This window comes from Canis aureus, chromosome 9 (assembly GCF_053574225.1).
Source record: "Canis aureus isolate CA01 chromosome 9, VMU_Caureus_v.1.0, whole genome shotgun sequence".
NCBI lineage: Eukaryota > Metazoa > Chordata > Mammalia > Carnivora > Canidae > Canis > Canis aureus.
Window position 1 is genome coordinate 50,127,022 of NC_135619.1, and position 10,379 is coordinate 50,137,400.

General features: G+C 44.9%; 1 protein-coding gene across 13 annotated transcripts in view; it reads right to left on the reverse strand.

Annotated features, from left to right (window-relative positions):
• NUMB (NUMB endocytic adaptor protein) overlaps positions 1 to 2,649 on the reverse strand; it is a 152,761-nt gene extending 150,112 nt beyond the window's left edge. For 12 of the 13 annotated variants that reach the window (XM_077909924.1, XM_077909933.1, XM_077909930.1 and 9 more), the window contains exon 1: positions 2,536 to 2,649. The gene's annotated coding sequence lies outside the window, so the exon portion shown is untranslated. Of the gene's footprint in view, positions 1 to 2,213; positions 2,366 to 2,535 lie in introns of those variants that run through there. The other variant, XM_077909922.1, reaches the window with a different exon arrangement.
• Positions 2,650 to 10,379: the final 7,730 nt, after the last annotated feature.

Genomic DNA, 10,379 nt, shown 5'->3' on the forward strand with positions numbered 1-10,379 from the left:
TGAACTGTTCTCAAACCAGTCCATTTCAGCATTAGTTGTTTACAGACAACATGTCTAGTATACTTAGGGGTATTTTTTACAGACAGTGCCTTACAGAAAGGGTAAACAAGAGGGCACAAGTGAAACAAAAGTGTACCACATCTGAGAAACACCACTCAATTTCATCCCCTCTGCCTCAGATTTCCTTAAGTCCTCATACCAAAGATTCTCAATATCTAAAAAGAGGCACAACACAATATGTGACAAGGCAAACATGAGAAACCAAATCAGAAGCTCAAGAAATTTAATAGAACGCATCACCACCAAATTACCAGAAGAAAAATAAAGATATAAATAATAAAGCCAGTCCTAGAAACCCTTACTGAAGGATTATTTCTGTTGCACTGCCTGGCTTAAAACAGTTTTTCAAATTCTTCTGACTGTAAGAAATACATTTTACATAGTGATCTAGTACACACACTTATGAGAAACATTTCCCAAACAATGCTTTTCCTTACCAAGTGCAATTCCATTCTATTTCATCCTATTTTCAATGTGGCAGTAACCCAGTAAATTGATTTTATAAATTACGAAAAAATCACGATCCACAATCTGAAAAACATAGGCTTCACAGTGGGTATGGGTATCCCTTATATTCGGATCATTTTTGCAATGTGCCTCTACTTGTCTCTAGCAGGGTAGACAGATATTTTAAGATTGCTACGTTATTATTGTTTTCATTGAAGCAAGTGGTTTTTAAAGTGTGAGCCTCTGACCAACATAAGCATCACCTGAGATAAATACAAATTCTCAGGATCCACCCCAGACTTACTGAATCAGAAACTCTGGATGCCGCCAGCAGTCTGTAGTTTACCAAGCCCTCCAGGTGATTCTGGTGCAAGCTGAAGTTTGAGAACCACAGCATGAAAGAACCCAGGTCTTTATGCTCTCTATTTAACAATGCAGTCAGTAAGCACAGTGCTCACTCTGTGCCAATCGCTATCCTAAAAGTTCTACAAATATTAACACACGTGGAAAAAAAACAACCCTACGAAATAGGGACTATTATTATACCTATTACACAGAGGAGGAAACTTGTACAGAGAGGTTAAATTGTCCAAGCTAAGTGGCGGAACCAGAATTCAAGTTTCTAATTTGGCCAGGGTACGTCCATCCTTTCATGACGTCCATCTTTTTGATCAAGTCCCCTGTCCTGCCTATTCCCTTAGTTTGAGCTACTTATCCCCCCTTTCTCTTTCAAACTCTCCATCCTGTCAATGTCCTCATTTTCTAATATCATTGGTGTCATCCTAAAAAAAAAAAAAAAAAAAAAAATTTTCCCTAAAGCACTGGAATGCAAGAAGTTACTTAACCCAACTTTTGGGAGCTTTTTCTCTCACATCTTAGTTTTATGAAGGCGAGGTGCCTTCTATTTCTGCAGTCCTGAGAACACACTAACGGCCACACTGTTAGTTTCTCGTAGCCGCTCCTCCGGCCGGTCCCCACGAGACCACCACTCTCACCCTGAACAACTTTCTCACTCCCTCCTACTACGCCCTATATCTACTACGCGCTTCCTACGAGGAAACTGCTTCTCCCCGCCCACCCCTGTGTCATTTTGCTTGACTCCTCTCCAACTGAGACAACTTCCACTCCCCCGCAGACCCCTCACCCTAGTCTCCAATCCGACCTACTCCTCGAGGCTCCCCGGTGGCGCGCGGGTCCTGAGACCCAGGAGCTCCCGGTTCCAGTCTCGGGTCGCCCAGCCCAGCCCAGCGGTGGGGGCAGGGCGCTCCGCTCCACTCCAGCTGTCCAAGGTCTCCACAGGTCCCACCCTCCAGAAACCCGGAGCCCTCCACCTCGGACCGCCGCCTCTCTCAGGAGGGTCCCCCGCCCCACCCCCACCCCCACCCCCACCCCCGGCCTCTCGCCTCTCGTCGACGCCCCCGCTCGCACTCAGGTCCCTCGGGGTCCTCCCGAACCCCGGCCGCCCTCGGTCTGACTCCCTTCTCCCTCGGACCCGGGCCACTCCCAGTTTCCCGGCCCCCCAGCTCTCTCCGCTCGGGCCGCTCTTGGGTTTCCCGGGTTTCTCTGCTCCCTGGCACCCAAGCTGCCCTGAGTGTGCATTCCCGGGCTCACCCGGTCTTCGGACCAGGTCGTGGCCGGTCACCCCGGGTCGCCCCCCGCCCCTCCCCCCCGGGACCCCGTCCGCTCCCGTCTCCCAAGGGGCTTACCGCTCCCACAGCGGCCGCCGGTCAGTGCCCCAGACCCAAGCAGCGGGACGTCCCGAGGGACCTGCCGGCCAGAACCGCTCGGGTCCGGCCCCAGCCTATCTTGCCAACGCGAACTCCGCCGCCGGGAACCGGGCCATTCTCCCACCAGCCCAGTCAGCGCGAACTCGCCGCCGCCGCCGCCGCCGCCGCCCTGGCCCCGGCCCGACCCGGCCCACAGTGCAGGCCCCCTTCCTCTCGGCCTCCGCCTCGGGAGCGCCGAACTGGAGTTTCCGGCCCGAGACGGCCCCCACCCAGACCTCAGGCCCGCGTTACCGGCACTCACCTGCCGCTGCCCCCCAACCAACTCCAGCGCCACTGCCTCTACCTCGGCCGCCAGTAGCCACCAAGCGCCACCACCTCCCCCATGACAACAGGCCCGCCCCGTTTCATACTTTCTGTCTCCCCATTGGATAGCGGGGCGGCGGCTTTCTGCTCTGATTGGCTCCTTCCGGCTGTCCGTCATAGCTTCCTCACCGCCCCTTTTCCTGAACCCGGTATTAGCCCCCGTCCGGACCCGGAGCGCCCAGTACCAAGGTTTAGTTGTTATTGGCTGATGGCTGGGCAGTTCGAAGTCATGATAGGCTGCCAAAAGTGTCTGTTAAGTCAACTGGCAAGGGATGCGATGGCTTTGGTTGGTTCAAGCTCGGGTACAGTTTGGTTGCGCAGTAGAAAGCAAGGAAGGGGCAGACGCTCACGGCCGAGGTTACCCGGGAAGGGTTAACTCTTTGTTGTAGAGTTCACTCTATGTACCCATCCCTTTCTCCAGTTCCCTCCCTGTAAGGAGAAATTGATCCCTGCTAGTTTATAGGGTAGTACTTAGAAAATACCAGCATCAGAGATTGTATTTAAGGAGTGTTTTCCAACTCCTTGGAGAAAAGCACTTGTACAGATAAAAATCTCTTCTCAAAGTCCCAATTTGCACCCAGTTTCCTTGAAGTTCTTTCCAGAAGTCTCCATGCTAAAGGGCAAAGCACGAACATTTATTTAGCAGGAATCAGACACTTCTGTGGCAATTGTAACGTCGTTAATAAACTGAAGTGGCATGTTGAGCGTTCTCTAGCTTCCAGACTCACCCCTGGCTGGCTCCTGCCAAGTGATCCAAGCAGCCATCAGCAAGTTTGAACTAAACCAGCCGCATTTAGCCTTGTGATGCTCTGGAAATGAGAATTTGGTTACCCCCACCTTCTCCCAACTTGATTTTTATGTTCAGCAGTTCTTAAATAGCCCTACTAGATGTGTGTCAGATACTTGAAAAGCTTGTCTTTTTTTTTTTTTTCTTCCAACCTCTCCTCTTCCTAGCAATCTAAATTAGGACCATTGAATGAATTGCAGCCCTTTTCTTACATTGGCACAATGCACAAGAATAAATGATTGCATTTTTTATTTATTTGGGTACAAGTCACAGTATGCATTTTTGAGAAATCTGGTGTAGCTATAAAAACTCTTGCGCTCCTAGAAATACATCCATCGTTAGATTTTGGTTTTCTTTTTCATTTCCACCCACTTTTCCTGTTCTTAAACAACAAAACGCTGGCCTGATTTGTCTTTAAATTTCTAAGTCACATTTATTTTTTTTAATGTGTCTGTATTTGGCTTTTATTTTTTTATTTTTTATTTTTATTATTTATTTATTCAGAGAGAGAGAGAGGGGCAGAGACACAGGCAGAGGAAGAAGCAGGCTCCATGCAGGGAGACTGATGTGGGACTTGATACCAGGTCTTCAGGATCACACCCTGGACCAAAGGTGGCACCAAACCACTGAACTACCCGGGCTGCCCCTCTAAGTCAGATTTAAATGTACCTTCCTCACAACTCTACCTATAATATACAAACCCGTGGACCATGAAACATACCCAGGGACGGACTGGGAAAAGTCAAAGAGGTACTCCCTCACAAGCATTACCTTATGTTTGGGAACCTCCTATGGAACTGAGAATCTAAATCTGGACTTTAGAAATGTTGTGCTTTGCCCCTTCGTTCTTCTGCTAACTCTTTGTCCCATATCTCTTCTGTTCTCTCTTCTGTCCTTTGCAGAGCAAGCCACAGATAGTCTAAAACTGCACTGTTTGGTATGCAGGAAAAAAAGGTCTATTTTCTAGGTTATATTTTTAGTCAAGTTTGAAGAAACTACGTATCACCAAACTAGGCGGAAATTATTCCTCCAATAACTATAACAATAAAGTGTCTTTTCCTAATTATTTTCCAGAACTTTCCTCCCCCTTCCCTCATCCTCACCTTCCAATTTAGAAATAACCTCCCCTTCAATTCAATGACTCATAAAAAGCCTGTAAAAGGAAAGTGGAAAAGACAAAATAACTTCAGAGATGTCTGAATCATTCAGTTGAAGGAAAGATCAGACATTGACCATGATAAGATGGAGCCAAGACATAAGAAAAGCCTGAGCTAACATCCATAACAAATGAAGTAACATGCAGATGTGAAGATTCCCCAACAAGAAGGAGGTATCAGTATGTCCTTTACACAGCCTTTTAATATATTACCAGCTTTCTTCTCTCTAGTCTTGGCTGTATGCCCTACCTACCAATTTTAGAGCAAGTTAGAAGGCAATTAATGTCCTAGCAGATAGGAAACAGTAACGTCATAGGAGGGCATGGGCATTATTATGGTACTTTGGGTAATAATGGCTCTTGTACAGCCATAGTGACTTGGTGCCATAGAGAACATAGTATTATGCCAGTCTCACTAAGAGGACTTGCCATCAAGTTCAGGAACTCAACAAAATTACTATCACAAAACTGGGAATATTGCCACAAAGGTCAGCTATTCATTCTATTCCATACACTGAAAAAAAAAGTATTCATAAAGTTTTTTGCTTATATACATATATAAGCATATATATATATTCTTATATATATTTATATATATATAAACTTCTTATATACATATATAAGCATATATATATATATATATATATATATATATATATATATAAACTTCTACCACTATCATTCCTTGTGAAAATCAGGTAAGAAATGTAAAATAGACATGTTCAACCCTGTAAGAAGAGAAAAAAATTCTTAAAGAAGGAAGGTTTTGGGACATCTGGTGGCTCAGTGGTTGAGCATCTACCTTTGGCTCAGGTCATGGTCCTGGGGTCCTAGGATGGAGTCCTGCATGGGGGTCCCTGCAGGGAGCCTTCTTCTGCCTTTGCCTATGTCTCTGCCTCTCTGTGTCCCTCATGAATAAATAAATAAAATATTTGAAAGAAAAGAAAAGAAGGAAGTTTTTAAGGAACATTCTTTGAGCCAACAGAAGGCTATTTGTTGTGTTATTAAAGTCCATGCAGTACTAGGAAGGTTACTGCTTATATCCCACATTTTGATTTTGTATGCACAAGGTGACCTTATAACATAATTAATCCACCCAGCCTCTCTTTTCTTTCCTGTGCTATGTCTTCACCACTCTTAAGACCCCATCTTAGAAAGCAAGAACACTGGAGTCAGGGAGTCTGCAGCTTTGTGTTGTGAGGCTGACTATGGAGGTGGCACAGATGGTATCTGTTCAGAGTCACTTGAGCAAGACCAGGATAACAGGTATTAAAGGCAAAAATAGACTTTATAAATCCTGATTAAGTAGACAATGAAGGACTAGGAGTGATGTCCTGATGTCTAAGGAACAGCATGGTTTGCCCTGGGCTCCAGTGCATGCTGATGCCACTTTCTGCTCTCTTTTCATCACAACATTTTTCAAGAGAGTAGAATCCAGGTTTCCTTTCATTTCTATTTTAGCCCATGGGGGGTGGGGAATCTCACTAGGGGAAAACTCCTTTTTTGGGTTTGATTTTGGATCCCCCCCCCCCTTTGGATTCTACACACAATTCCAAATGGATTAGAGAAACAAACAACTGATAGAGAAGAAAATCATTCAGATAGTAGGCAACGGCCAGAGCTGCCTGCTGCTACCAGTTGGAAGCAAGCCAAGATATTTGATAAGAGGTAGTTCCCTGAATTAGGGATCCCTGAAGATGGAGACTGATGGGGATGAAGGGATTAGAGAGGAGGTTTTGGGGTAGGGGTTGGGAGGAAGGCCAGCAGAGAAGAAAGTAAGGAAAGCCGACAGAGCTAAGAGGATGCAGACTGCTGAGCCAGCTTAAAGTCCTACCCCATCTCCCTGCCTGTGGACTTTATACCAGGTTGCACAATTACACCAACAAAGTGCAGCCTCTGTTACTGGTTGAAAGGAGAACCAGGCCAGAACTTTACCCTATGGGATCTTTGCTCTAGTGCCACCTGGAAATCCTCCCTGAGCTCAAAGCCTGCTGCTCTAGCATCAGAACAAAGCTGATAAAGGCCAGCCAGCCATCCAATAAGCATAGCTTCATTTGATATTATAAAGGTGACCACTGGCATGAAGCTGTGGATGAAGATAGGAAAACTACCTGGAAGATGTTTTCGCCATCTCAAACTGGGGAGATTTCAACACAGAGAAGTGCCAAGCTACTTTCCATGCTAGAACAAAGCACTGTGGTTTTAGTTTCAAAGTTCAAGGCTATCTTCCATGAATGGGGAGAGGCAAAAAAAAAAAAAAAGTAAAAAATGGTGTTCTCTCAGGTAGAACAATTTCCTTTCCAATGCTAGAACTCAGATGATTTTTTAAAAATAAATTTATTTATTTATTTATTTACTTATTTACTTACTTACTTACTTATTTGAGAGAGAGAGATGGGGAATGGGCAGAGGGGAGGGAGAGGGAAAGAATTGCAAGCCAACTCCACACTGAGTGCAGAGCCCAATAGAGGACTCCATCTCACAATCCTGAGATCATGACTTGAGCCAAAACCAAGAGTCAGATGCTTAACTGACTGAGCCACCTAGGCACTCCCATATGATTTTTAAATAGCACACCAGACCTCCTCATTATGTAAGACATGAATTTTCATCCTCAAGAAATATGTGTGTACCCTTTTACTCACCTTCATTTTATAGATAAAACAGCTTGAGTACTTGTAAAAAGGATGGGCTACAGCTTGTAACTCTGCCATTATACTGTTGAAGGGAGCCCCTGGTTACTATCATTAGATCTATGGGTGGACCAGCCGTTCTTCCGCAGCAGGGAGTGGGTTTTTGAGCACCATTTAAACTTTTGTCCATCCCTGTTTTACACACAAAGAGTTTCCTGGAAACATGGCTACACTCCAAAGATTTCAGAGAGTTGAATGCCTTCTAGACCTCCACTTTTCCAGTCACTTGGAATCACATGAGAAAGTAGATTTGAGGGATCCCTGGGTGGCTCAGCGGTTTAGCGCCTGCCTTCAGCCCAGGGCGTGATCCTGGAGTCCCGGGATTGAGTCACACGTTGGGCTCCCTTCGGGGAGCCTGCTTCTCCCTCTGCTTATGTCTCTGCCTCTCTTGTGTCTCTCATGAATGAATAAATAAATAAATCTAAAAAAAGAAAGAAAGTAGATTTGAACTATGCGTTCAAATTCTGACTTTCCCGTTTAACTAGCTGTGTGACTTTGGGAAAGTTGATTCATGTCCCCATGCTTCGGTTTCTTCATCTACAAAATGGGATGTGTTAGTTATTTTTTGCTGTATAACAAATTACCCCAAAACTCAGTAACTTAAAACAACTTATATTATTTCCATTTCTGTAGGTCAGAAATCCTGATGCAGCTTTGCTGAGTCCTCAGGCTCTGAGTCTCTCACAAGGCTGCAGTGATCTTAAGGCTCAGGTGGGATGGATCTGCTCTTACCTCACTCACGTCATTGTTGGCAGAACTCAGTAGCTCACTTTGGGCTAAGGCCTTAGATCCTCAAGAGCTATTGATATGAGGCCTCTGTCAGTGCCTTGCCATGAGGGTCTCTCCATAAAGCATCTCTCTTATTTTTTTTTAAGATTTTATTTATTTGAGAGAGAGAAAGAACGAGTACGAACAGGGGGAATGGCAGAGGGAGTAGGAAAAAGAAGGCAGGGCTCCCTGATGCAATGCGGGACCAATCCTGGATCCTGAGACCACCACCTGAACCAAAGGCAGATGCTTAACGGATGAAGCTACCCAGGCAACCCCTCCATAAAGCATCTCAAAACATGGCAGCTTATGTCATTAGGATTAGCAAGCAAGAGGGCAAGAGAGAGGGCCAGCAAGAGAGAGACTGCTATCAAGACAGAAGTCAGAGTCTCTTGTAATCTAATCATAAAACTGATATCCTGTATCACTTTTGCCACATTCTATAGAATGTTAGAAGCAAGACTTTAAGTCCAGTCCACACTCAAGAAGCGGGTATTATGCAAGAATATAAATATCAAGTGGGGGGGATCCCTGGGTGGCGCAGCGGTTTGGCGCCTGCCTTTGGCCCAGGGCGTGATCCTGGAGACCCGGGATTGAATCCCACGTCAGGCTCCCGGTGCATGGAGCCTGCTTCTCCCTCTGCCTGTGTCTCTGCCTCTCTCTCTCTCTCTCTCTGTGACTATCATAAATAAAATTAAAAAAAAAAAAATCAAGTGGGGGATCATTGAAGCCACTTTAGAATTAGCCTACCATAGGGGTGCCTGGGTGTCTCAGTTGGTTAAGAATCTAACTCTGGATTTCAGCTCAGGTAATGATCTTAGGGTTGTGAGATGGAATCCTGTTGTCTGGCTCCCACTGAGCATGGAGCCTATTTAGAATTTTCTCTCTCTCTCTCCCTCTCCCTCTGCCTCTCCCCCACCTCTAAAAAAAGAATTAGCCTACCTTAGGAGTTTTCATTTAAAGATTAAATGAGGGACGCCTGGATGGCTCAGCGGTTGAGCGGCTCCCTTCAGCTCAGGGTGTGATCCTGGGGTCCCAGATCCAGTCCCGCATCTGGGGGGATGCAGGGAGCCTGCTTCCTCCCTCTGCCTATGTCTCTGCCTATTTCTCTGTCTCTCATGAATTAATAAATAAAATTTTATAAAAAAAGATTTAAAAATAAAGATTAAATGAGAGAATGTGGGCATCTGGGTGGCTCAGTTGGTTAAGTGTCTGCCTTTGGTTCAGTTCCTGATCCCAGGGTCCTGGGATCCAGCTCCACCTTGGCAGGGAGACTGCTTCTCCCTTTGCCTGCTGCTCCCCCTGCTTGCAGGTATGCTTTTGCTCTCTCTCTGTCTGTCAAATAAATTAATAAAATATTTTTAAAAATTAAATGAGATAATGTGTTCAATTCAGAGATGGGCATATATAACTGGCTTATATAACTATTATTACCATTAATGTCATTATTGAGTATATAATGATTTTCTCTCCTTTCTAGCTATTACAACAAAACCTTTATGAGGAATAAATGAGATAATCTACATAATTCAGGAAGTGCTGAACACATAGTATGTACACAGTAGCCATCAGTTATTATTAGCTTTATATGAGTGTGCGATACCTGGTTTCCTCTCCAAGCTACTAGATACGCTATGACTATGGTAACTTTTCCAGGATGGTCTTATTTTCAAATATTTTGTCTCATTTTCTTATGTGTACCCTATATTTGCCAGACCATAATGCCAGTCCTGTATGCAATATACTCAAAACCAACAAGATTGGGCTAATTATGGGAGCACCTCCAATATGAGAAATCTGAGCCTGGCTCTATGGATGTTCCAGAGGAGGGAGTATGCCCAAAATGAGCAGGGACTGAATTGTCTTTGTCCCTTTAAAAAAAAAAAAAAAAACTAGTCACTGTGCAGTCTGCTAAGTCAGTCCTTAACTGAGGATAAGGGAAAGGGGGATCCCATGTAGACTTTGTGGACAGAGTAAGGAGGTTTCCACTCCTCGATTTGAAGCAGTAAGAACTCAGAGACTGGGATCCCTGGGTGGCACAGCGGTTTGGCGCCTGCCTTTGGCCCTGGGCGCAATCCCACATCGGGCTCCTGGTGCATGGAGCCTGCTTCTCCCTCTGCCTGTGTCTCTGCCTCTCTCTCTCTCTCTCTGTGTGTGACTATCATAAATAAATAAATAAATAAATAAATAAATAAATAAATAACCCAGAGACTAAAAGAGGAGCAATTTTGCAATTGAAAGAGGGAAGAAGAGGGGCACCTGCCTGGATCAGTGGAAAGAATGTGCAGCTCTTCATCTCAAGGTCATGAGTTTGAACCCCATGCTGGGTGCAGAGATACTTAAAAAAAAATGTTTTTTTTAATTAAAAAAAAAAAAAG